Below are 23,645 nucleotides of genomic sequence, written 5' to 3'. Positions count from 1 at the left end.
CAGAGCGTTCCCTGCCTCTCACCACGTCTATCAGCAGTGCTCACCAGGCTGGGCTGTGATTTGCTTGAGATCCCTAAATTCCTAGTCAAATACACAATAAATTGTAATAAAACTTCTCACTGCTGGAGGAAACTGGGGGGAAAAAGACAGAGAAAGTACTTATAGGTTTGCAAAAAGAACATAAAGGGAAGAAAAGCACGGCTTATTTCATTTTTATATCTCTTTCCCCTCCCTGCTGTAATGAAAGGCAATTTTCACTAGCAAAATGTTGCCATTTTGCCGGAGAAAAATTCCCAGTTTTGGCCAGAGACTGGTGTGTTTTTTTTTTACCCCATCCATGACCAAAAGCTGTTGGCTCTCTGGCAGCAGTGGCAGCGCCGTGCTTGGCTCTGCCATCCCCTGGTGCCTCTGCCCTGGGTTTGGGTAGGGTGCAGTGCACTAAATGAGTATGACCTTGGACAGACCTGTAAATTGGGTCCAAACGTGGCAGCAAATCTCCGTGGGAGAAGTAAATGGGTGCTGCTGCTGCTGGCCATGCCTGGTGAGCCCACACGAGCCCTGCAAAGAAATGTTTGTGGCCCCTTAGAAAAGCAAAACCTGCTGCTGCCGCCCCATAGAAGCACACAGAGGAACACGCAGGTGCACCCATGGCCTTGAAAGCTTCCCCTCACACCCCCTCTGTGGGTCTCTATTGGGATTTTTCTCATACACCTTGCTACAGAGGAGTTTTTAACACTGGCTAATGCCATCATCACCCCGCAGCCCTCCTGGACTTCCCCATCTCCTGGCGGATGTCCTAAGGTTGCTTCCATTTCTCTTCTCCCTTACAAACTGTGGGAGCAACTGGGAAGAGAATACCTTGGTTAAAGGCTACAAGCCATGTTCTCCAAGTCCTCGGCTACTCCAGAGGGACAATTTTCTCCTTTTCCTTCTTCTTCCCCTCTCTCTGGCACAGGACAATTACCACAGCCCCAGACACCCACCACGAGCCCCATGCCAGCTGAGCCACTTCACCCTGTCCTCGTTCCGAGCCGTGCTGGGAAGCCCATAAAGCACCAGGGAGGGATAATTACCAGTCCCAGCACCGCGATGTTAATTAATACTCTGCTAAAAGGAGCGCTTGTCAGGTCAGGGAGCAGGAGGAGGGAGGGGAAAGCAAACAGGGAAAACTTAAAACTGAGGACAGATTTGCCAGGAAAACCCCACAGCCACCACCTTAGCCATCTGGGCAGGGGCACACCTGCCTGCTGGGGAGGAGATAAGTCTCTTATTTAGCAAAAAAAAAATGATTTTCACGCCACACTAGCTCAATCTCTAAGCGAGCATCCTGCAGACCTGACATCAGACCAGCAGTATGGTCAAAGAAGTAGGAATATCTCCTCGTCTCCCTCCCAGAGCCTCCATGTCCCCAAGTCACAGCTCTCCCTCTTCACAAGCTTCCTGAATTTAAGACTGGCTTCGCCGTTCGGGGGACATCAGCGTCCACCTTTTAAATGAGGTTGTAAAAGGAAATGTAGAAGAAATATAAATAATTCCGTGGGAGCAACGTGGATCTTTAAACCTAAAGTTCATAAATCGAAACTCCATAAATCTGAGCACGGCCGAGCAGAAGAGGAAGGAGGAAGGCAGCCAGGGAGAGGCGGGCTTGGGGCTCTCTCCCAGCAGAGATTTTTGGACAACCACGGGCAAATGGGTTTGCGTTTCTCTGCCTCGGGCTCATCACCTGAATGACCTGCAAAAGGCCTCCACATGCACTGGTTATATTATGTCGCCCCTTGCACCAGCGGAGTTAAAACCTAAAAGACAGCAACCCAGCACCCATGGTAAAGGGTGAGAGAAACAGCGAAGTGCTGGCAAGGGAGAACAATATGTTTTCAGACAAGATTTAGAAGGAAATGTTATGTTAATACTAGTTTGGCGTCATACTGTCATAACACCATCAAAATGACATGCTGTCACCACTAATATGACTGTTTAGGGAATATGCAACATGAACAAAAAAGCAATTCGCTCAGAAACAAACTGGGATGAGGCTACACGGGAAGAAAACAGAAATATGCTGCGATCCGAGGGAGGCCTGGGAAATGCTGGGTGGTTTCTGAAGGCAGCAGCGCAGACAGGCACCAGGAGCTGGGAGCAGAGCTTGCTCCTTGCTTTGCGCGGCCTCAGCCTTCGCTGGGATAATCTGCTCGTATGAGAGAAACAGTTTAAGGACAGCTGTTCTGGCGTTAATTAAAAAGCTATACATTTCTTTCCTAATAAAACCACTTTTCTTCTAAGGTCTTCTTCCTCGATTTGTTTTAATACCTGTCCCTAATTAAGTCCAGAGAGAGGAATTCTCTACTTCAAATGAGCTAAAAACGGCTGTTCTCAAGGCACCTGCATCTGAAGGAACTTAGTTTTGAAGTCCCTGAATTAAATTAAGAGGGGACATTTTCAAGCTGATCGCTCCCTTTTGATTAGCACGAGCGAGCTGCTCCACTGGCGCTGCGTTACAAATCGTCCCGCTTGCTTTTCCGGCTAATTTGGAGAGAGTTCAGCTGTTCGGGCGGTAAATTGTCACATTAAAGACTACAGACCTGAGCGTGCGGGTAGCTGAGCCCTCTAGGAGGAGGCTCAGCGTCCCTTCGGTGCTGCTGCCTGGCTGCCATCAGCGCCTCATTGCCTGGTGTGGTCCCAGCACCAACTCCGCACATCACCCGTGCCCGGGGCAGCTGCTGTGCATGGATCTTGCAGAAAAAAAAAAAAAAAAAACAGCAGAAAAGTGTCTCTGCAGAAAGCCAGCAAAGAATTAAAAATAGAAAGCACGCAAGGAAACGAAGCTGCGTGTGATGGATACCAGGAGGTACGTTAGGTCTGCTTGTAACTATAGTCAGCCCCACGTGGCGCTGGACTTTTAAGCGGGCACTTCCTCACCACAGGCAATCCCCATGTGTTTTGTTTTTTTTTTTTGGTTTTGTCAATTTTCTGACATTCTTTAATGTCTTAACTCACACTAATGCGAACAAAATTGAGAGCTGAGATGGTCCCCCCTGTCCACTGACCTCCCAGGGCTTGTCTGTGCCTGGCTCACACAGCAGGTTCTCCTCCCTGCTGCCCCTTTAGCCCCACCAGCTCCATCAGCTGCACAACTGGACAAGCAGATGAAGAGGGAAATGCTTGTTGCCCCACTCCTCCCAGTAAATCTGACGAGAAAATGGCTTCGAGCCTTTCTGAGGGGCTTCCTTAATGATAATTTCATACCTCTTGTCAGAGGCTGCAGAAAAGGCGATCAATCAGGGCTGGGCGATGCACCGGGATGGAGAGTAAGCACCACGAAAGCCACCCCATCTCCAGCTGAGCCTCGGGTGAGCTAAATTCATTCCCGGTGTCAGGCCAGTGAAGCACACAATTATGCAGGAAAGCTTTCGGTCTGTGCTGCCTATTTACGTTAGGCCACAGCATGAGGAGCTGGCGAGACTGCAGCCAAGAATTTGCTTATGGAAGAATGAAAAACTGCCCTGTTCAATCTCTTCCTTCCCACCTGCTGGGCTTTCTCTCTTAAAACCTGAAAACTAAGGCAGAATGATTTGCTCCGAGAGCTCTGACCCATGAGTTGGTTTTCTCATGTTGCTAACAGCCGAGCATTTCAAAAAACAAGCCCAGCCACCGCCATCCGGGACGAATTGCCGTGTTACAACATATCTGCACAGTGGTAGGCTCCTTTCTGCCGGAGCTGGGCACTTGCCATGCTTTCCTAGAAAAGCTCTCCACCGCCCTCCTTGCAACATTAATTCTGGACGACGGAGATGGAATGAAATGTACGTTTGAAAGCAAGCCACAAAGCAGAGAGCAATATTTAGTTTTCCTATCCCAGAGGTCTCACCTGTGTTGGCACTGGTTTAAAGATGTTAGAATGGGATTAAGGGGTTGAATCGGATATTTTATTAGTTACAGGAGCCCATTTTCCTTGCTAAATAATTGAATGCATGAGCTTAAGGCAAGAGCCTGGGCTGGCTGGTGAAAGGAGGTCCCTGAAACGCCAGGCTGAGGTTTCACAGAGGATCAGATTTAGTGTGTGGCATCAGTCTGTCTGGCGAGGACATCTGGCTTTCCTTCCATCTGGAGTGGACAGCGCCCATTAAGATGCATCTCTGTTCCCAAGACATTTCTGACAAGGAAGATCAGAAGGAAGATTTCATGACACGAGGAGATAAAGAGCCAAAATTTCTTTAAAGGAAATCATTTTTCCATCAAAGGAGAAAACAGGAGCTGAATTCATGTCTTCAGAAATGTGGTTTCTCTTTTTTTATTATTATTATTTGTTTAAAAAAATTTTTTTTTGCTTGTTTATTGGCCAAATCTCTGACAGGGACAAGAACTCAAAGTCCTCTTTCAGTTCAGGTCTCTGTGTGGTGTTAGCTGGAAAGAGAAAAAGCTGAGAAACTTGCATCAAAACAGTTCTTATGAAATGTTTCTCTTCTGCAGATTTAATAGATATAAATACTTCTACAAATACCCGGAAACTTATTCATCTCTGGTAAAACTTGGTACCTTCTCATTTCTACCGGAGATACAGAAAAAAAGCAACACACGTTATTATGGATTTTGTGGTAATTCCTCCAATTTATCAACCAAAAAAAAAAAAAAAAAAGATTTCAAAGCAACAGAGGCTTTCTCTGTAAGTTAATGTAAGTTACCCTGCTTATTACCTGGGCTTTGCTGAGTCTGCATTCCTAACCAATGACTTGACAACGTGGCTTAGTGAACACTTAAAGACCACAACCATGCAAAGCAAGGTGTGTGACCAAGGAGAGGACACTGGGCACCTTTTCCACCAAGGCCACCTTGTGCACGTGTGGCTGCCCTGCCCAGGGACCTGCGCTGGGGTAACCCCAAATACCTTCCAAAAATCCACAGAAGCAGCTGCTGGCATACCCCAGGACTCAGCCGATGCTGGAAAACTCCCAATTCCCAGGAGACCTAATTCCATTCTGCCTCCTTCCGATCTCCCCAGGGCTACGACGGAGCCGTGCGCCCTGCGCAGGCATTCGTCACGTCCCCGCCTCGACTCTGGCCATCTGCCACGCTGCCTCCAGAGGTGGCTGCCTCCGCTCTAGGTGAATGATGACGGCACGTCCAGAGTGTTATGGGCACTGGGCGGCTTAACACGGCTAAATAAATGTAATGAATATATATGATTTCATCCCCCCCCCCCCCCCCCGGCCACATCTCTACGCTGCCGTTTGATCCAGTTGACGTGCCACAGCCTTGCTGCCTGTAAGCCACACGAACACCCCATGTCGTGGAGCAGAGCCGGGGTTCTGGCAGGTAGGAGCTCAAGGCAAAAGAGACCCTGGTGCTGCATATGCATGAGTGGGGAGCTGGCATTGTCGTACATCACGCTGTGTGCCTGCCCTGACAGCTAGAGGGGCTGCGGCTTCCCATCCCAAGCCAGCCCATCTGCAGCCTCGACACCCCTGTGCACGTACACGCACGCTCATGCTGGTGACAGCTGTGTACCCCATGGGTGCAGGCACATGAACAGCCAGAGCAGGTGTTTGCAGAGGTGTTTCTGGCTCTCGGGAGGGACAGGGGTGCTCAGGAGGGACAGGGATGCTCAGCGGACGGGTGCCGACTCCACCTCAGCGGAGGAAACTCATCCTTCACCCTGTGATGGATTTACTCCCGTGACCCAGCGGGCAGAGGTCAGGAGACCCTGGCAGAAAACCAATGAGAAATGGCATCTTTCAGAAATTCCTGTGGAAATGTGTTCCCCCCCACCCCCCCCAACCAGCTGCTGCACCTCCCCCTTTGCAGCAGAGGGGCCAGGCATAGAGATGCTCCCACTACCTGGGTGCTGCTGGGACGCCTTCCCCGGGGGTCTCCACCTCATCCCAGCTACAGACCAGGTGCTCCTCCAGCTCTACACGCTGTGGGACAACAGCCTGTAAAGCCCCCATCAGCATCCCCCGCTGCCCCTGAGTGGCTCGCGCCCCCGCAACAGCTCCTTGCTGGCGGTGACTTACATCCGAAATAAAACAAACTCATTAGAAATGACTTTGACCAGAAGCACAACTTTGCACGCGCGTGTTTCTGTCCCGCTGTCAAAGCCCGTGTCCTCTCCTGTCCCTTCTGTAGGTGCACTTGAAGCCACACATCTCACAGCGAGCCCTTGCGGGTCCTCATCCTACACAAACCAGAGCCCCCAAAGAGCAGGGACTGAACCCCCCCTCCTCCCCCTAACCCCTCCTGCTCCCTTCCCAAAACATCCCCGGTTGTGGGGAGGAGCACACGTGGGGACACGACAATTTATTGTTTCCATTTATACAAGGACAGTGCCCCTTCAGAAAGCAGGGGGAGAAAGGAATTAGCTGGGTTAGTTTTCTTCGCCGCTTAATTGTTCCAGCGAGGCTGATTTCTGGGGTGGGTGATGAATCATTGTTTATGAAATATTTCTTCCAAGAAGATGATTTGAAAAAAATACATTTATAATTTATTGCAACCTCTTGCTTTCTCTGGGAACGGCAGCCAAAGGAGGAAAGTTCCTCCCTCCCCCGGCTGCCCTCCCTCAGTTCATTATCGCTATAATCTTATCTCCCGTACCCTCTCCTCACCCTTTGAATATTACATCTCCTGCTTGTGCACGGAGGTGTAGCCACGCGGGGAGGGGGGAGACTGGGAAAAATCGTCACATATTTCAGGCTGGCTCTATTTAAATGAGTTTGGGATTGTGCTTCTCGGGAGCAGATGGCCCTGGAGATAATGATGCCTGAGCAGCAGAGGCTGGAGCCCCTCTCTCCTGTTGCCATGGCAGGCCACGGGGCTGAAATGGATTCTGCTTATTAAATTTGCGAGCTCTTGTGTACTCAGGATGAATGGCGTTCAGTCATAAAGAGGCCCAGCCTCCTAACGGCGCTGGATAGTTTTATCTTGGAAAGCCAGGCACTCCAGCTCCGCCAGACGAGGGGCTCATTAACCTATTAACAGCAGCCGTGGAGGAGTTCATCCCGCGGGGGTCTGGGCGCGGGATGCTCCCAGCAGCGTGCCCAGCGCCGGCGCTGCTCATGCTGTGAGAGCCCAGCAAGGTGGTCGATGTGCTGGGCTGGTGGGCAGCTACACGTCCTGTCTGTTTGTGTAGGGCCTAACACAACAAAGCCTCGCTGCTGCTGGGTGCCGGCGGCCCCGCTGTGGGTACTGAGAGGGGTTTGGGATCCACGGAGGGCAGTGGGGTTTGTGTGGGGTGCCAGACCTGTGTCCTACAGGTGGCATGACCTCTGTGTATCACAGCAAGATTACATGGAAATGAGTTTAATTCTGCACTGGAGCCATAGGGAGAACTCAGTAGGCCACAGATTATGGCTCTTGATAGAAGCTGCAGGAGGATAAAAGGGGAATATTTGAGATTTAGGGGACAAATATATAAAAAAAAAAAAAAAAAGAAATCAAAGAAAAGATTGGTGCTCCTCTCCCTTCTGATTTTCCTGTAGGACCAGCTAACGCTCACACAGCGGTAACACTCCTCGCACAGACTCAAAACATTGCTGGTTAAATAGAGCTGGTTGAAAGGCTTTACCTGAGAAGTTTCTTTCTGCAGAAATTGGATCTGTGCTTCAATTAAATATTTGTATATCTGCTCCAGACAAGACAGACAAATCTGATTCTTTTTTTTTCCAGAGCACTGGAAATGGGTGTTTCCTGATGCTCCCCCTTCCACCCAGCCCTTCCACCCAGGTTTGCTTCAAAAGATGTGGTGAAACTTCAAGTAAAGAACCAGAAGGTTTTTTTAAATCAGTATAAAATCAAGTTTACTGACGAGTTGAGGTGTAGCATTGCTGGGATTTTAATTTCTGCTATTCTTCTCTGTAGAGCCATGTTTGACAAACACAGCCATGGTTTGGAAGAATGGAAATTTGATATGCAGTGAGACAACGCATGTTACATTATAATGCAGTTAACTTTGATTAACCAGAGGTTGGTAAAACAGCACTGCACTATATTTAGTTTCACGTCACATTTTTTTACATGTTATTATGCAAATTTTTGCACGAGCCTTATTTCACATGCAACCCAACTCTATTTTCTCCCCTGCTTGGGGGGAATCTAGGCTCCTGCATGGCCACCACCAGCCACTTGGCTATGCTGGGTCGCGTCCTGTGCCTGCCCCGGCAGAGCTGGTGGCATCTCCCTGCCCAGAAACCTCAGGATTTGCAAGAAGCATACCAAAGTCTGCCAGCACTGGACAGTTTTTCTCTGGGACCCACACAGAGGTGCAGACCACTTGCTTTGGTGCAAGTCTTCCCATGCCAAGAGAAGTCAGAGACCAAACGCCTGCAAGTATACAGGAACCCAGTGATGGACTTGGTTGGGTCCACGGTAGTAAAATAGGTGAGATATTTTCCAAGGGAAATATTCTTCCCCCATCATTGGAAAATGTTGATTTGTTGGAAAAGGAAGCATCCATAGGCCAGAAATGAGTCTAGAAATGATCTAAAACACCCTCCTTGTTTTCCAAGCCCCTCATACTTGCCTAAAAGTAAGTCATTGCATGGCGTTGGTGCAAATAATCACCCAGTGTGGGAAGACCATCCTTGCCTCTGCAAATGAAGCAGAGAAGTCTAATCCAGCCAAATTTCTTGGCATCTGATTCCCCCAACTTCAGGGCAGACCTGGAGGTTAATACACCTAATGGCAGAGGGAGGTTCACAAGAATTTTGTTCACTTGGCAAAGCCGGCTGGATCTTTAGATTTATCATTCCTATTCATTTCGGTGAGTGCTGAGAGGCTACATCCTGCAGTTGGCTTTGAAAATCCTGGTCTCGTCCAGGGACTCCAAACGTCTCCCCCGTCAGCTGCTGGACGCACAGCAGCTTCTGCAGTTTGCTCGGCTCTAAGCTGAGCTGAAATGAAATCCCACCCTCTCTCGATACCAGCTCTTTAGAGGGCTCTGCAGACCAGAGCAGCAGAAACGTGTGCCCAGATTTTGACAGAGCTCTCAAAACACAGCCCCAGCAATATCGAACGGCGGCAATTCCAATTTCAAAAAGCTGGTTGGGAGCCACAGGAAGATTTTTACCCACTTTCTCAGGTCCAGCCGTGTCCCCCAGCAGCTCTTGTGCCCAGGCTGGAGGCCAGCCACGTGGGTAGGAGGCACGAGGGCTGCTAAGCCTCCTCTGGCACCCGCATGGATAGCATCTGTGACACATATCCAGGGTCACCTTGGGAGGCTGCGTGAGAGCAGAGTGCCACAACCAGGTCTCCAGCACACCAGGTTGGTGCCCCCACCCTGCCCCATGTCCCCTGTGGTCTGAGACCCCCCTCAATAGGGGGACAGGCAGGGGACAGGCAGGGGACAGGCAGAACTCTCCTGGGGCAGCTGCTTGCGAGTGCGAGCCGTAGAAAAGGGATTAGCTCCCTCTGCACAATGCAAATCCCCTCAACACACGCCAAGCTCCCAGGCACTCCTGGAGCAGTTCGCCCGGTCCTAACTTACAGCCTGCACCCAGGAGCAAGCTTGGCAACTTCTTGTTGCAGGTACGGCCACTGGAGAATCAAAACGGAGCCTACAAATGAAAAGACAATTGGCAGATATTAGAAGGACGTTGAGAGAAGAGGCATCAGAGATGGAGAAAGGTCCCCTGGCCTCCTGGCCCTCACCTTGGGTCATATCATGAGAACAGCTTCCTCCCTTGTCCCCGTGGCTCCTTGGCTGTGTCCTAATCCCCTTGCACAGAGCCTGACCCCAGAGGGACGAGGGGCTTCTGCAGACTTCAACCCACCAAAACCCAGCCCCCAAATTGTGCAGAACCACAGGAGGAAAAGGGGACCATAACAGGGCCTTGCCCTTCAGAGCAGCCCCATGCCAGGTGACCATGTGCAACAGGAAGGTTCTCCACATCCATCAGGGGAGATTTTCAAGGATTTATGGAGAACTGTGATTGAGAGGCTTTCATGTGTGGTGGACACACAGGAGCTGTCAAACAGTACCTGGAAATCTGGCTGGAGCAGGGGGTAAAGCCACGTAACCCTGTACGACTGCTGTAACATTAGCATCCCTCGTGCAGCCCACGCCTTCACATTCCTACCCTGAAATCAGCATTTACGCACATTTCCCTGAAGTGGAGACTTGTTAAATGGGAAGAGTTGGATTTCTGAATCATCTTTGTCTCTCAAGAGCTGATGCCCCATCAGACAGCTAAGGTGCTGCAAAGCTGGGGCTCCTGGCCAGAGCTGCCAGGGGCTGGGATGGCCAGGAAGGAGCTCCACCGGAGCTGCCAGTCTGGGGAGTTTGAACAAAGCCAGATGAGAGCTGAAAAATCTCCTTCCCTGATCCCTGGAACGGGCTGGACATCAAATGGACAAAAAGGGCAGTCGTGGCTTGTGGGAACAGAGGGACATAGTGACTTCGCATCACCATCATTCATTATGTTCCTCTCTTTTCCATCCCTTGTCCTCTGCACAAGCAGAGCGGAGCCCAGGAGGTGCAGACACCCCAGCGGGTGCCGGACTCCTCACACTCAAGGGCTGCTGTCAGCACCAGGACCTGCAGGAGCAAGAAGGGTTTCCTGAGATTGGAGACCAAAACCCCTGTGTGCTTCCTGAGACAGTCACTTTTATGCCCCAGGATTTATGAAGCAAACAAGGAAAAGGCACATTAGACACACTGGCAAAGGCAAGTTAAAAACACAGGGTAAAAATTGGTCCTTTCCCTGCCTTTGTTCCTAAAGAACCCATTTGGAACCCGAGATTTTCCCGCCTGTGAATGCTTCTTGTGTCTGCCCAAAGTGGGACATACCCACAAGCAATTTTGCAAATTGAAGACAAACACTTCAGTCACGAAGCCAGCTTAACTTCACAGGGAAAACAAGAACGGCATTAACCCGGCATTCTTCAAGTAACGTTTTAGTTTTTTTCTGTTAAAAAATAAATTACTGACTGTGGAAGGAAGAAAGGAATCATTTTGCTGTGATAATTGCAAAGCACACAAAAAAAGGCAATTTTTTGCCTGACTTACATTTAGAAAATGTCTCAGCTTTTACCAAACAGCCTTGGTTACCAACAGAAAGCAAGCACTGAAATATGCAAATATTTAAAAACTCGCGAGCAAATCCCTGGAGAAGGAGGAACAAAAAGAAGCGGGGGGAAGGGGTGCCGGGAGATAAGAGATGCCGCAGGCTGGGAGCTGCCTTTCTAAAGCCTCTTGGAAGTTTTAGCTGGGGACAGCCTGGGAAAACCATGGCATGAGGCTGTCCTCGGAGGTCCAGCTCTCACGTCAGCCTCTGCCACTCGGACCGCAAAAGCAGATTGCTGCTGCGCAGGCTGGGATGTCTGCAGCAACCTCAGCCTGTCCCTGCACTCTCTCGAAGCAGCACATTTCAGTGCTCCTTAGGCTTCGGCAGCCCCATGGCACAGAAGGGACAACGCGCACCCCTCGGCCCTTTCCCAGCCTGGATGAAGTGTGGGCAGTCTTCATCCTATTTACACCTGGTCGGCATCGAAGGTTGTGTCACAAATCACTAGACCTCGGGGTTTCATCTTCCCATTTAAATAATGACTTGTATTTGGAAGCTTGCGTCCTGGTTGCTTTGTCTGCCCTCGGTGTCCGTGTCCAGTGGGCAGCCACCCGAGCCCCGTGGGGGGCGGTCTGCGAGCCCTGGGCCATGCCCAGGGAAATGTTTGTCTTCTTTCCTTGTTCTTTGCTTGTATATTGCTAATAGACCCCATGAACAAGGGTTTCCATTTGTAAAATGGTTTATGGGCACTTCTGGTGTTATTCTGTTGGGAAGTGACTCCTGTTGTAAATGGGAATAAACTGGGGCATGCTGGGGCCTTGCTGGGCATCAAACCTGGGCAGGCTGCAAGTTCAGAAGAGGCAAAAGGAGATATTCCTTTGCAGGATGATTTGCAGGAAGGAATCTCCTTGCACAAGAGAAAAAAGAAAAAAAAAAAAAAAGCAAATTCAAAAAACAACTGGAGAATTTCATGGAGGGAAAAAAAATCCATCAGACGAGACTTTGTGGCTAATGCAGGAATCTCTGCAGCCCCAGATCCCTGTGGCCAGGTAATGGGCACAGGGGGAGGCATCCTGCTCTGCTTCCCATCGCTGCCCTGACCCGGTGCAGGTGTCCATACAGCACGTTCCTGTAGGAGCGGATCCTATGGCTCCTATATGGCTCCCCTCCCGTCCTGCAGCCTGCGCGTGTGCACGGGGGGGCCCGGCCGAGGTCTGTGGGCGGGCGCGCGTGTGCGTGCATGCGTGCGAGCCCCAGGCGCTGGGTGCATTTTCCTCCTCGCACGCTGACACGGACTCGCTTTTGTTTGCTGAGTAAATAGAAAAGCCACGGTGGCAGGAAGGAGAAAGGCACGGCAGCGCCCAGCGAGCAGCCCCTGCTTACAATGACAAAGGGCTCTGCCACACTTCTGGGAGGAAATTTTCCTTCCAGACTTCAGGGCTCATTAAGTGAGTGGGCACAGCTAATAGGCTTTGTGTGCGAACGGCCCCAGCCTTGCAAGGTCCAGCTGTCACCGGGGCGAATGTCAAAACTAACAGCGGGCCCAGCCATTCTCCACCCCGCTCCGGCTTTAAAATTTATCTTTAAAAGGGGGAGGAGCGGGCAGGGAAAAGTAGCGAGCAATTAATGGGAGACAAAAGCAAATGGACCCGGCGGGCTGATTGCAGGGGGTGAAGGACCCTCGAGCTGGGCCGGAGGGTTGGTGGGGAAGAGAAAGAAAAGCTGGGAGCCCCCCTGTCAAGCAGAAACTCGTTGCAGTGCTAAATGCAGGGGCAGGGCTGGGAGGATGCTGAGGAATTGAGGGTCCGAGCGGTCCCTCTCCGTGCCGGGCTGATGCAGCCGCCTCCCTGCCGAGCATCCTCGCTCCCCAAAATCTCGCTCACAGATGGTGACTCCGAGAAGGCGAGCACACGTCTTCCCGCGGATAAGCTGGAGGTCAGGCTCCTCCGAAGTTTAGTCTCTCGCTGCCAGCAGAAAGCTGACGAAAATATGCAGAAATAAATATGCTGCTATGTTTAACTTTTCTCTCTGTCACCCCATCCAATCTCAGCCTGCCCTGAAATAATATTTGCATGCGTTTGCTTTATCCCCCTGTCAGCTCCGTCTGGAGGGAGACGCACAAATGGCTCGTTTGAGGGTATTTGTGATTCATGTGATACATCAATGGGAAAAAGGATTTTAAATCTCCAGAACTTTTAATAGCTTACTGGGTCTTGGCACCCACAGTCCCCCAGAACGTGCCTGCCGTATATTTAGCTAACCTCGAGCTGACTTTGATTCCAGGCAGCAGCATCACACGCTCCAGAGCTTGCCAACGTTTCTTTGTTTCGCAGAACGTGCCCCTACTCCATGCCCGATTTCCCACATTCTTAAAATACCTGGGGACATCCTTTCACTTTTACTGCTGAAGACTGTTTTTCCATGCCTCTTTGAGCCACTTGGTCTCTGCGTCAAGGAGAGATTGTGCCTGCTCAGCCTGAATTCATGACATTTACACAGCGCTTTGCTACTTCTGGGCAGAGGACATGAGGTGCAAACAGCGCGAGCTGCAAATCAGACAATTTACAAGCCAAACCCTCTCAGTTTTTCAAATGGAAAAGTGCTATCTTTGTGCAAATCCTCCAGATCTGTGTCTGAAAAAAAAAATGGGGTTCCTGGAACGAAGGTGCTTGCAAGGGTCTGCCCTTGCATATGGGTTTAAATAGGGTCTAACCGCATTAATGCAGTGCCCTGATACAACTGCAGCTCCAGGCAGTGGTTGCGCAGCTTTCCAGTGCCCTGCTGCATCCTCTGTCCTCTCAGGTGCGGAAATGCTGTGATAAAACCGAGAGAGAGACCTCTCAAGGGGAAGTTTGGGGTTAGTCTGAGGCTCAAAATACAGCCACGGAAGAGGTAAAGCACTCCTGGAAGCCCTCAAGGGTCCCTGAAAACAGCACGGAAATTTTGCCTGAATGAGTCATGCGGGCGAGAGCTGGAGCTCTCAAAAGCCACAACAATACACCTTGATGGGAAGGAAGCGAGGAGAGAGAGCCTACTCCAAACACATCTGCTCAGATCCAGGGATCAGCTTGTTGCACTTGTGCGGGGAAATCTGTGCAAACAAACAGTTATTGAACAGGTCAACTGAGCAGAGCGGCTGAAGGATGCGAACAATGCCGCGGTTGATTCACTTAATGTATGCCAAGGCCATTCACCAGGCGAGCACCTCTCGAGGAGCCACGTGATGAACGGACCCCGTTCGCCGCTCGCTGAGGCCACGCATTTGGGATGCTGGGGGTGATTTTTGCTACCGGGAGCGACAAGGACGGCGAGGGAGCCACGCCACTTCCAGCACCTCCGTGCCGTGGGGGTTTTGTTCTCGTTAATGCCGTGGGGGTAGGAGAGGGGGGCGCTGAGCTCCCAGCCAAGGCACGGTGCTGTGGGTCTATGCTTTGCCTCCGTGGTAAAAGGACAGCCTTCAAAATCTGGGCTGTTGATGGGTTGCAATGAGCCCCAGCAGCAGAAAGTGGGCGATGGTTTCAGTGTTTCCTCCACGTGCAGCCTCAGCTCGCTACGTGCACAACCTCCAAGTTTGACAAATTTATCCTCTCCTCTGCCCAAGGACCCTCCACGGCCACTCACAGCTGCCCCCTGCTTATTTGCTCTTCAAACACGTTTGATGGATAACTTTTCTCTAAAATAAAGCAAATGGACTGTTTATGGGCCACACCAGGCTGCTGTTTGGGTTCCTTTGATGCGTGCATCACAGGTTGATGCTTTTCCCCCTTGCTGATGGTTTTCTCATCCCTCCTTAGCCTGCAAAAGCTGCTGCTTTTTGAACACTTGAGGTGTGAGGGTTTCATGCCCTTGGCATGGTTGGGTGGTTTGTGCTCCAGGCAAGATACTAGGGAGCACACAAAGCTGCCGGGCAGCAGGTGAGCAGCATCAAAGCATCATTTTAGAGCATTACCCCCGCTCTTCAAGAACACCTGCAGGTAGGGAAAAGCAGGAGAACAGGCTGATAAAGAGGGTGAGAGAAGGAACAAGAGAAGCATCAGAAAAGGGAGAAGAGGCAGACAGACAGACAGGGCAGGATGGTGCTGCATGGCAGGGAACATCCCACACCCCACTGCAGGGACTGTGGGGACAGCCTGGCTGATGGCCTTTGTCTGGCCACCTGGGCCTCCCCTAGCCTGGAGATTTTGGGGGCTGCAGGTTGACCAGCCTCGCCTCTTTGCCCATGCCATTGCCTCCATCCCCCTCGACGCCAGGGCCCGCCAGGATTCCCCACGCATCTGTATGCAAATCGTGGGCTGCCGGCACCAGGGGGGAACACTTTGTTCGGAGCAGCTCCGGCACAGCTGCGATGCTTCCCGGGGCTGGCCAGGCTGGAAGCGGCCCCAACATCGCCCACACTGCAGGGCTTGGGCATGGGGAAATGTCAGTGAGGGCACTGCAGGATTCCAGAGAATGAGCCCAAGATTGCCCATCCCACAGCCACTGTCTGCCGTGAGCCCCCAGTGTGTCCCCATTCACCATGGGGTCTTGGATAGGGCCAGAAAAAAAATGCAACCTGCTTTCATAAGCAGCAGGGAAGGTCTCTGGGGAACAGGAGATGGCACAGGACAGAGCTGAGGTTGGGAAACCAGGCTCGAATGCTTTCTGGACCGATGCGGCTCCTCGTGTCCAGCCGGGCAGCACTGGCTGGGAGGAGACCTGCCAGGAGACACAAAGTGCAGCCTCCTGGGTAAGATAGCTTGGGTTTTCTTCACTATCTCAGCCTTCTTCTTGAACGTTTTTTCCTGTTAGAAACACATCATATTCAAAAAAAAAATATATCCTATTGTCTCCAATTATTTTCATCACAAAGTGTTTACAGGGCCCAAGTGATTAGCCAGCCCCCTCTGCAAATAGAGGAACCCGCAACGCCATGGGAACTGATTTTTCAGTCTACCAAGTCCAGAGCAGCAGAAATCCCTGCTGACACTGAAATGAGGCATTGCTCCCCAAAAAAGAGAGCGGCGTCAGAGGCACTGGCCCCAAGGAGTCATCAGACAGGGGCTGGCAGGCTGAGACCCCCCCTGCCTCACCACGGGTTTTGGGACACAACGGGAGCCCCCAGCACAGGGTGTGCAGGGCTGGCGGGATGAGCAGGACACAGCAGTGGGCTCCTGGCAGGGCTCGGTGCCCGGCCAGCATCTGCCCTGGGCACGAACTGCTCTTGGGGAGCAGGGGGGGTCCCGTTTTCCAACGGAGTTGTCATTTGCAACTCAAACGGCCGCTGCCTCAGGGGATCTGTTTATTTTCTCCTTTCTGCTGGATGAGATTCTCTGGCTCAACGTTTTATAAAAGCAGATTTTATTTTTCCCTTCATCCCATGTGACACAGATGCAAATGGGGAACAGTAGGATGCCAGCTTATCTTTTATTTGTGCTTTTAGGTTATAATTGCAGTCTGAATCACTGACTTTTAAGTTACGCTACGTTCTGCCTCAGCAGAGAAAGGGAGAGGAGCGGAAACAGGGAACGATCCCTTGAAGTTCAGTAACACCAAGCAGCTTTGCCTTCAGACAAAAAGGCATTTGCAAATGTTCCTCCCGTTCGTTAAAGGCACAAACAATTTCCGTGATGAAATAATAAAGAGAGTTAATTGAGATGGAAGAAGGAAAAAAGAAAATCAAACAAGAAGGGCTGCTTTGGTTTCGGTGACCACTGTGCTCACCACTGCGGTGCCCGTTTTCCAGCTCTGATTTGGGGAGTTTGGGGTGTTTCACCTCACCCAAAACCAGCATGTGGGAGGCTCACAAAGCAATGCTGTCTGTCCGGACTGCCTCCCCGGCCACCAAGCTGCCCTGCCTGATGCCGGCAGTCTGTCTGTCTGTCTGTCTGCCTGCTGCCACCGCTTCCTCCCCGCTCCTGCTGGGGCTGGCGACTGCAGCCGCACCACGGCCGGCACCAGCACAGCCACAGGAGCCACGGCTGCTGGAGGCTGGGGCAGCTCGGCCCCATTTCTTGCTCCAGCACTGTGTGGGGCACCTGGGCTGGGCTGACTGCTCAGCACCTCCACCCTGACCCCTCACAGGGACGGGCAGCACCATGCTCCCCTAAATCCCCAAACAGCATCAGTTTGGCTGTGGAAAGGGGTTTTCACTCAACACAGAGCCCAACTTCCCTTCAAAAGCTGTATGTGTTTGGTTAGCCAACCTCAGCACCCCCACAGCATCAGGTCAGAGTAATTAGAGACCTTGTGTTAATGAGGAAACCGTGGCTCAAGAGCCTAATTGATGCTTCCAAGCCCACGCCTATTGCCAATTGCCAGAGCTGGACCCACAGCCCAGGGCTCCTGAGTTAACACGTGAAATCCTTCCTGTAAATAAGAATTCCCCCCCTCTATTTCCAACCTCCAGCACTGGGACAGGAGCAGACAGGCACGGGGCTGGGCCGGGTGCTGCAGGATCCAAGGGGCTGTGACATGCAGGGGATGGGGATGGGTGCTGTGAGACGCAGGGGACAGCGACGGATGTTGCCGGCCTTTCTGCCCTGCTAAAAACCCATCCAGAGGCTCCCGGGTGGACAATAACATCACTCGTCGCCCCCGCGTGCCCCCGGCAATGACCCTGGAGGACCACCCTCCTCGGAGGTGAAGGGTAAGGTGGCTACCCCACTAAATCAGCCGTCTCAATCTTCCCCGGACAAAGGCTGTCGGGGGGCAGCGGGTCCTGGGGGGCTGGGACAGGGCTGGCTGGTGGGAAGCAGCACCCCAGGGTCACAGGCAGAGGGATGCGGAGGGGGAGCAGGGCTGCAGAGGGGAAGGGGCAGATCCCCCCCGACCCCTCAGCCTCCACGGGGCTCCTTCCCCTTGTCCTTTGCTCCTCCGTCATGCTGCTCCTCCTAGCCTGGCCCTGGAAACGGGGAAACCCCAGCACGGTTCATGGAGTATTTCACTCCCGGATAATTTACAGACGCAGCATCTGCCAGGCACTATATTTAATCGCAGCTTTCACGTCCTGCAGTCCCTTTCACAATGAGTTTGAGTGGAGGGTGGTTTTTTTTTTTGCTTAAAAGAACCCCCAAAAGCACTAAAAGGACCTCTTTGTCTATTCCCAGTCTTGGGTCTGGAGCAGCTCCTCCAAGCACTGAGAAACTCGGCGCGAAGACTGCCTCGTCCCACGGGACCTCAGCCTTGGCCGAGGTGTGACGGCAGTACTGAACCAACCTTCCTTTCTCTCCTCTGCACACAGCAGGGGCTGAGACCTGCCTCATCACGTAACGCCTGCCTTGAATTAGGTTGATATTATGGACTTAAGAAGCTCCTGGTGACAGGATTGACACAGACAGGGTAAAACAGACGCAGGACTTGAAAACAGAGGTGGAGGTGGGAGACAGCAAGCAATTAGGGCTTGGAATTGCCCCGGACTGCACAGCTTTGTTATCCCTGCAGATTTGCCTTTATACAGAGCAACATCAGAAGATGGAATTGGGAAGGAGATATTTCCTTCATGTCCAAAAAAAAAAAGACAAAACCCATCACCAGCAAAATCAACCCCATTACATTTGCCAGCTAAATTTCTCATCCACACAGAGCCCACATCTAATTGTGAAAATTAATTGTGAAGCATGCTGGCTATTTACGTGTCCTGATGCCCAGATCAGCTTTGGGCTGCACGCCTGGGCTGCGTCCCCTCTGCTCGTGTGTCCCCATCCCTGCGTGTCCCTGTGGGGTCCCTTGTCCCAGGCCAGGCTTGGCACAGACCAGATGCATACTTTCATACGAGCCTCACTAATGGCCTTTCAGGTACAACATTATTATTTTCCTCTAATGGCGTGCTTTTCTCTTTCTTCCTCTCTGGCTCATAAAAAGCACATCATAACTACAGAGGGAGGGAAAAAAAAAAAAAAGGCAAAAGCTTTGCAAATTACAGCAATCAGAGAGCCTGAACCATTAGGAGCATCTGGGACTGCATTTTACATAACAGTGGACACTTTCTTTGAGACAATTACAGCTAATAATGAATTAGGATTGACTGGGCTGTAAACGTTTCAAATTGCAATTCAGAGACTGTCACTCCCCGCCATCCCCTCCTCTCCGGAAAAAGCCCTCCTAATGCTCGACACAAGTGGGCTGCCCAGGCTTTGGCACTGAGCGGCTGAGCTCCACTCCATGGGCTCAGCCTGGGCTCCGCCAGAGCAGGGATGTTGTCTCCAAACATCCCGAATCCCAGTACATCTATTTACAGTGTAAATTAGGTGCTTCGTCCCTGCGTGTTCCAACTCATCCCGATTTAGGGACGCTGCTTTCCTCCAAGGACTGTATTTCCAAAGAATGAGGGAACGGTCCTAAGCACCTGGGGGAATGCTGTATTTGGGTCCTCTCTCCTTCTGCCCCAGCCCCTGTGAGCCCAGACGCATGCCTCCAGCTCAGTTTTGTCCCAGGTTTTTGTCCCATGTTGTGGGATCTGGGGTGTCATGGGGCTGGAGCCTCGTGTATGCCCAGAGCCGAGCCAGGCAGGACCATTCCCCATCACTGGCTCAGTACCTGCCACATGCTGCAGCTTTTTAGCCCCAGTTTGGGGCAGTAAGACCTTGCAGATTTAGGGAATTTAGCAGTGCACAAATTTAATACAAACTAGAAATGTTACTGCTCTTCTTCTCACCTTGCCTCTGATGGTGGCATCGGCTCCTGCAATGCCACTGCTTGGGGCACAGCATTGGCATGCAGCCCCCTGCAAACCACCCGCAGCCCCAGAAAAACACCCCCCACACACCGCAGGAACCGTCCCCCAGCTGGGAAGTCCCCAGGTGCCCCCGTGGAGCCAGGACAGGGTCCCCACAAAGGCACAAAGCCCAGCAGCTGGGTGCTGCGTGCCCACGCTCCCTCTGCAGCTGCCCTGCGGCACAGGTAGCCGGGCACCAGCTGAGAAAGAGACATCAATCCCTTGGCTTTCACCAGAATAAAAAACCTTCCCTGAAAAGGCAGAAAGTATAGAGAGGGAGATTGAGAGGAGGGAACACTCGCTGCTGCTCCGCTGGGCATGCAGATGTGCTGTCAATGGGCTGCTCTCTGCCCTCTCAAAGCCCCCTTCTCTCCCGACTTGGCAGATCCTAAAAGGCCACTTGTTGGTGAGTTGGCTGCCGTCTTCACCTCAGGCTTCAAAGAGCAGTCGCCCTGGCCTGTCCTCACCCCGTCTCCATCTCGGTTTTGTCTCCCTTTCCCAGGGGGTCACCAAACAGAGGGCAAGTGAAGCAAGGACCCCAAATCCTCCCGATCTCAGCCCTTCTTGGGGAAACAGGGAACATTCAGGGATGAAACAAGGCAAATTCAACCTGAAGCAAAAGAAATCCCACATTCCCCTTTCAGACAAACCCAGGAACTTTTTTATATCTAATTCTTGGTGATATCTGATTTTGAAGTGCTCGGCAAGATGCTCCGCTGATGTCAAGCCACAGAGCACAGCTTTAAAACTCTAATTATAGAAGAATAACAAGGCTCTGTAGCTCAGAAGCACTTGGATATTATTTCAAGCCGACCAATGAGGAAGTTACAGCAGCTGTAATTAAACATGACACAGAGAAGTCAAGCATTAAACGCAGGTTCATTAAAAAGCGCGGGGACTCGGTGATCCATAAAGGCAGGCCCGTGTAGTTGTGGGCCAGGAGGGGAGGAAGGCAGCACAGGGAAGCATCGCCCGTCTGCCTCCAGCACCCAGCAGGAAAACTCCGTCAGGTTGTGCGGGCCCTGAAGCCGTCTGTCTTTACCGCATGTCAAGAAAAAACACTAAACAACCCCGAAGCCTGAGAAAACAGTGTTGATACTTGCGTGCTGCCCCTCCAGCTGGTACCTTGTGCTGCCCAAGCTGCTCTCACGCAGCATCAGGCAGGACTGGGCCTGCTGGTGCTGAGCCCAGGCTGCCTGTAGGGCCTAGATTGGGGCCAGACAGCTGCCTCCTGCTTTGGGTAAGCCCAGGGCGATTTTGCAGGTGTATCACCACGGTGTATGGGGAGACAGTGGGGTGTATGGGGAGGCAGTGGGGTGTATGGGGAGGCAGTGGGGTGCATGGGGAGGCAACAGGGTGCACAGGGTCCCAGCTCCCCACGCAGCATCCCAGGGCAGAAGCCGTGAGCACAACAGTAGGACCCTAACCACCACCACCCCACCGAGACCCCGTAAGGGAGAAAAACCCACCTGGGACCTCTGCAGGAATAAAACCCTGCATACCACAAAAAACAACCCCCGACCCCCCCGAAACCAAAGCGAACCATCCCAAAACCCCCCAGAGACTACGAGATTTTTCTTAAAAGCTGCAGAAGAAGGGAGGACGGCGGCGAAGAATAGAAGAAAGGAGGGATGAACAGGGCGACCCCCCCGACCCGGAGCGTGCAGCCCCGCAGCCCCGGCTTTGTGTGCGCCCCTTCCCCCAGCGCCCGGGTGTACAATCGGGGCAGCTGCCTGGAACGGGGCCGGCTGCCGTGCAGGAGAGGGCACGGGGGCAGAGAGTAATTTATTTACTCCTTACAATGTGCTGTTTGAACAGGCTCCTAAAGAAAACGGAGGAGGAAGCAACACTCTGCCAGGCGGGAGGAGGGCGGGGGGAGAGACGGTCCTAAATGGATTAGAAATTTACCCTGCAACTGTGGGCCTTTAATTGATACACGGGGAGGCGGGGGGGGGAGCAGTAAAATTTCCCTCTAATTGTATTAAAGATACACTAATTAGGTTGATTAAAAACAGAAAGGCTGTTTCTTTCTTTCCCCAGAAGGCCTAAGGGATGGCAGCGGGGAGGGGGGAGAAGTGCAAACAGATTGGAGTTTAAAAAAAAAAAAAAAAGAGTGAAAAGAGAAGAGCTGAGCCCTGTGAGAGGGGCAGGCGTGGGGTTTCACCGCTGGCCATGATGCTGAGCCCTGGGCAGAGCAGGGACCATGTCCCAGGAGTGTGAGGATGGACAAGGCTTTGACTTGCCCCCGGGAGTGGGCACCCTCGGCAGCTCCAGCACCCTGACGTGCCAGGCTTTGCCTAGCCACCATGCCCTGAAATTGGATTTTGTGGTTATTTTGTCCCTGGTTTGTGAATTTTTGATCAGCCTTATTTACACAAATGTCTGTAAGCCCTCGTGCATCTGGATATGTATTATAAAGCTTGGAAATAAAGACCACACTTTTGCCCCAAACAGAATAAGCATAAAGCAGTGGTTTCAGCTATTCAGTCCTCTCTTGGGCAATCCCAACTATTAAAAGATGGACATGGTGAAAGGGAGAGGATGGAAAAGATCATCTCAACCCCCAAACCTCCTTCTGTAAGAGGTGTTTTCCTCTTCCCAGTGGTTTCTGATGGGAGAAAGTCCAGTACGGCCCCAGCCCGGCAGCCTGCTGGACTTTCCTGTTACTTTCCGTCTCCTTCCTGCATTTGGCAGCTTTTTACCTGGGAATTCCTGCTTTGAGGAACAACCTGGCCTTTATTCTTCCTTTAGGAGAGACAAAAAAGTACTTTTCAGCCTGGGAAAAGTTTCTCTGTAAAAGGTTTTCTTCTCCATGTATAAGGCAGCAGCTAATTGATTCTTGAAAGGGCCAGGCTGGAAAACAGGAATGGCAAATAAAGAGCTGTGACTTTAAGGGAGATGAACGAGACAATGTTTTTTTCCCCCTTCCTCTTCCAAATGACCATTTTCTCCTTAGCCTAAAACCACGGGATGAAGGGCAAACTCAAATTGAGGAAGGAAGCTCGGTGAGTTCTGATGCTTCCATTACTGCATAATCAGAGGCTGAAACTGCAATCAACAGAAACCTCCTTTGCAACCCAGCAGCTTTCAAAAAAAAAAAAAAAAAAAAAACAAGTGAAAGGCAGATAATTTTCTTTGTGGGACTTTATGTTCCTGAACCACTGCCTCCTTTCCGGCCTCTTTTCCTGATGTTTGTTTGGAGAAGAGAACCGGAGGGCCCCGAGGAGCAGCGGTAAGCTGGAGGTCGGGGCAGGGCAATGCAGGATGAGGGCGTCATGGCCCCGAGAATACAGGTAGGCACCAAAGAGGCTGGAAAATGACTGTAGTTGTTCAAGAAGTGCATCCACTCGAAGGATGAGGAGAAAAGGGGCAGTTTTCTGCCTTTTCCTTTGGCTGAACCCACCTTTCAGGTTGTCCAAGCCTGGATCTGTCCCCACTCCTGAGCTTGCCCCTGTAAATCCCACCAGCATCTCATGTCTGGGAGGGTTTCAGCTGGAGACCACTACTGTAAACTGGTTATCTCACTGCAAATATAAGCTTCTGCTTGCTGGGAGAATTCAGCATCAAACGTGTCAGAATCACCTGAAGGAGCAAAGTGGGGCACAATAAGAAATCTCTGCAGTGTCTAGACCCAGATCCAGTCCCACCATGTGGAAATTGGACATACAGCTGCAGAAAAAGAGAGGAAAAATAGTTCTTTTCCAACCCAAGAAGAGGTTTGCCATTTGTCTAGGTGGAGTTGCAAGCAGGCAGACTTTAGAGGAGGTCCTGGGCCAGTGCTCTGCCCGCCCGGGATGCCGACAGCGGAGCACTGGGACCACAGGTCTCACACCAGCCACAGTGCCCGCAGCTTTCTCAGCAGCCACAGGCCTGGAGATAACCGGCTTAGCTGGATTAAAACCAACTGGATTTTTCATTAGCAGATTAGGATTATTGCTGATATTTCATACTGCTGAGGCAGC

Source organism: Cygnus atratus, chromosome 16 (assembly GCF_013377495.2).
Source record: "Cygnus atratus isolate AKBS03 ecotype Queensland, Australia chromosome 16, CAtr_DNAZoo_HiC_assembly, whole genome shotgun sequence".
NCBI classification, from domain to species: domain Eukaryota; kingdom Metazoa; phylum Chordata; class Aves; order Anseriformes; family Anatidae; genus Cygnus; species Cygnus atratus.
The sequence above is the reverse complement of the archived record's forward strand: the minus strand, read 5'-3'. Positions refer to the sequence as shown.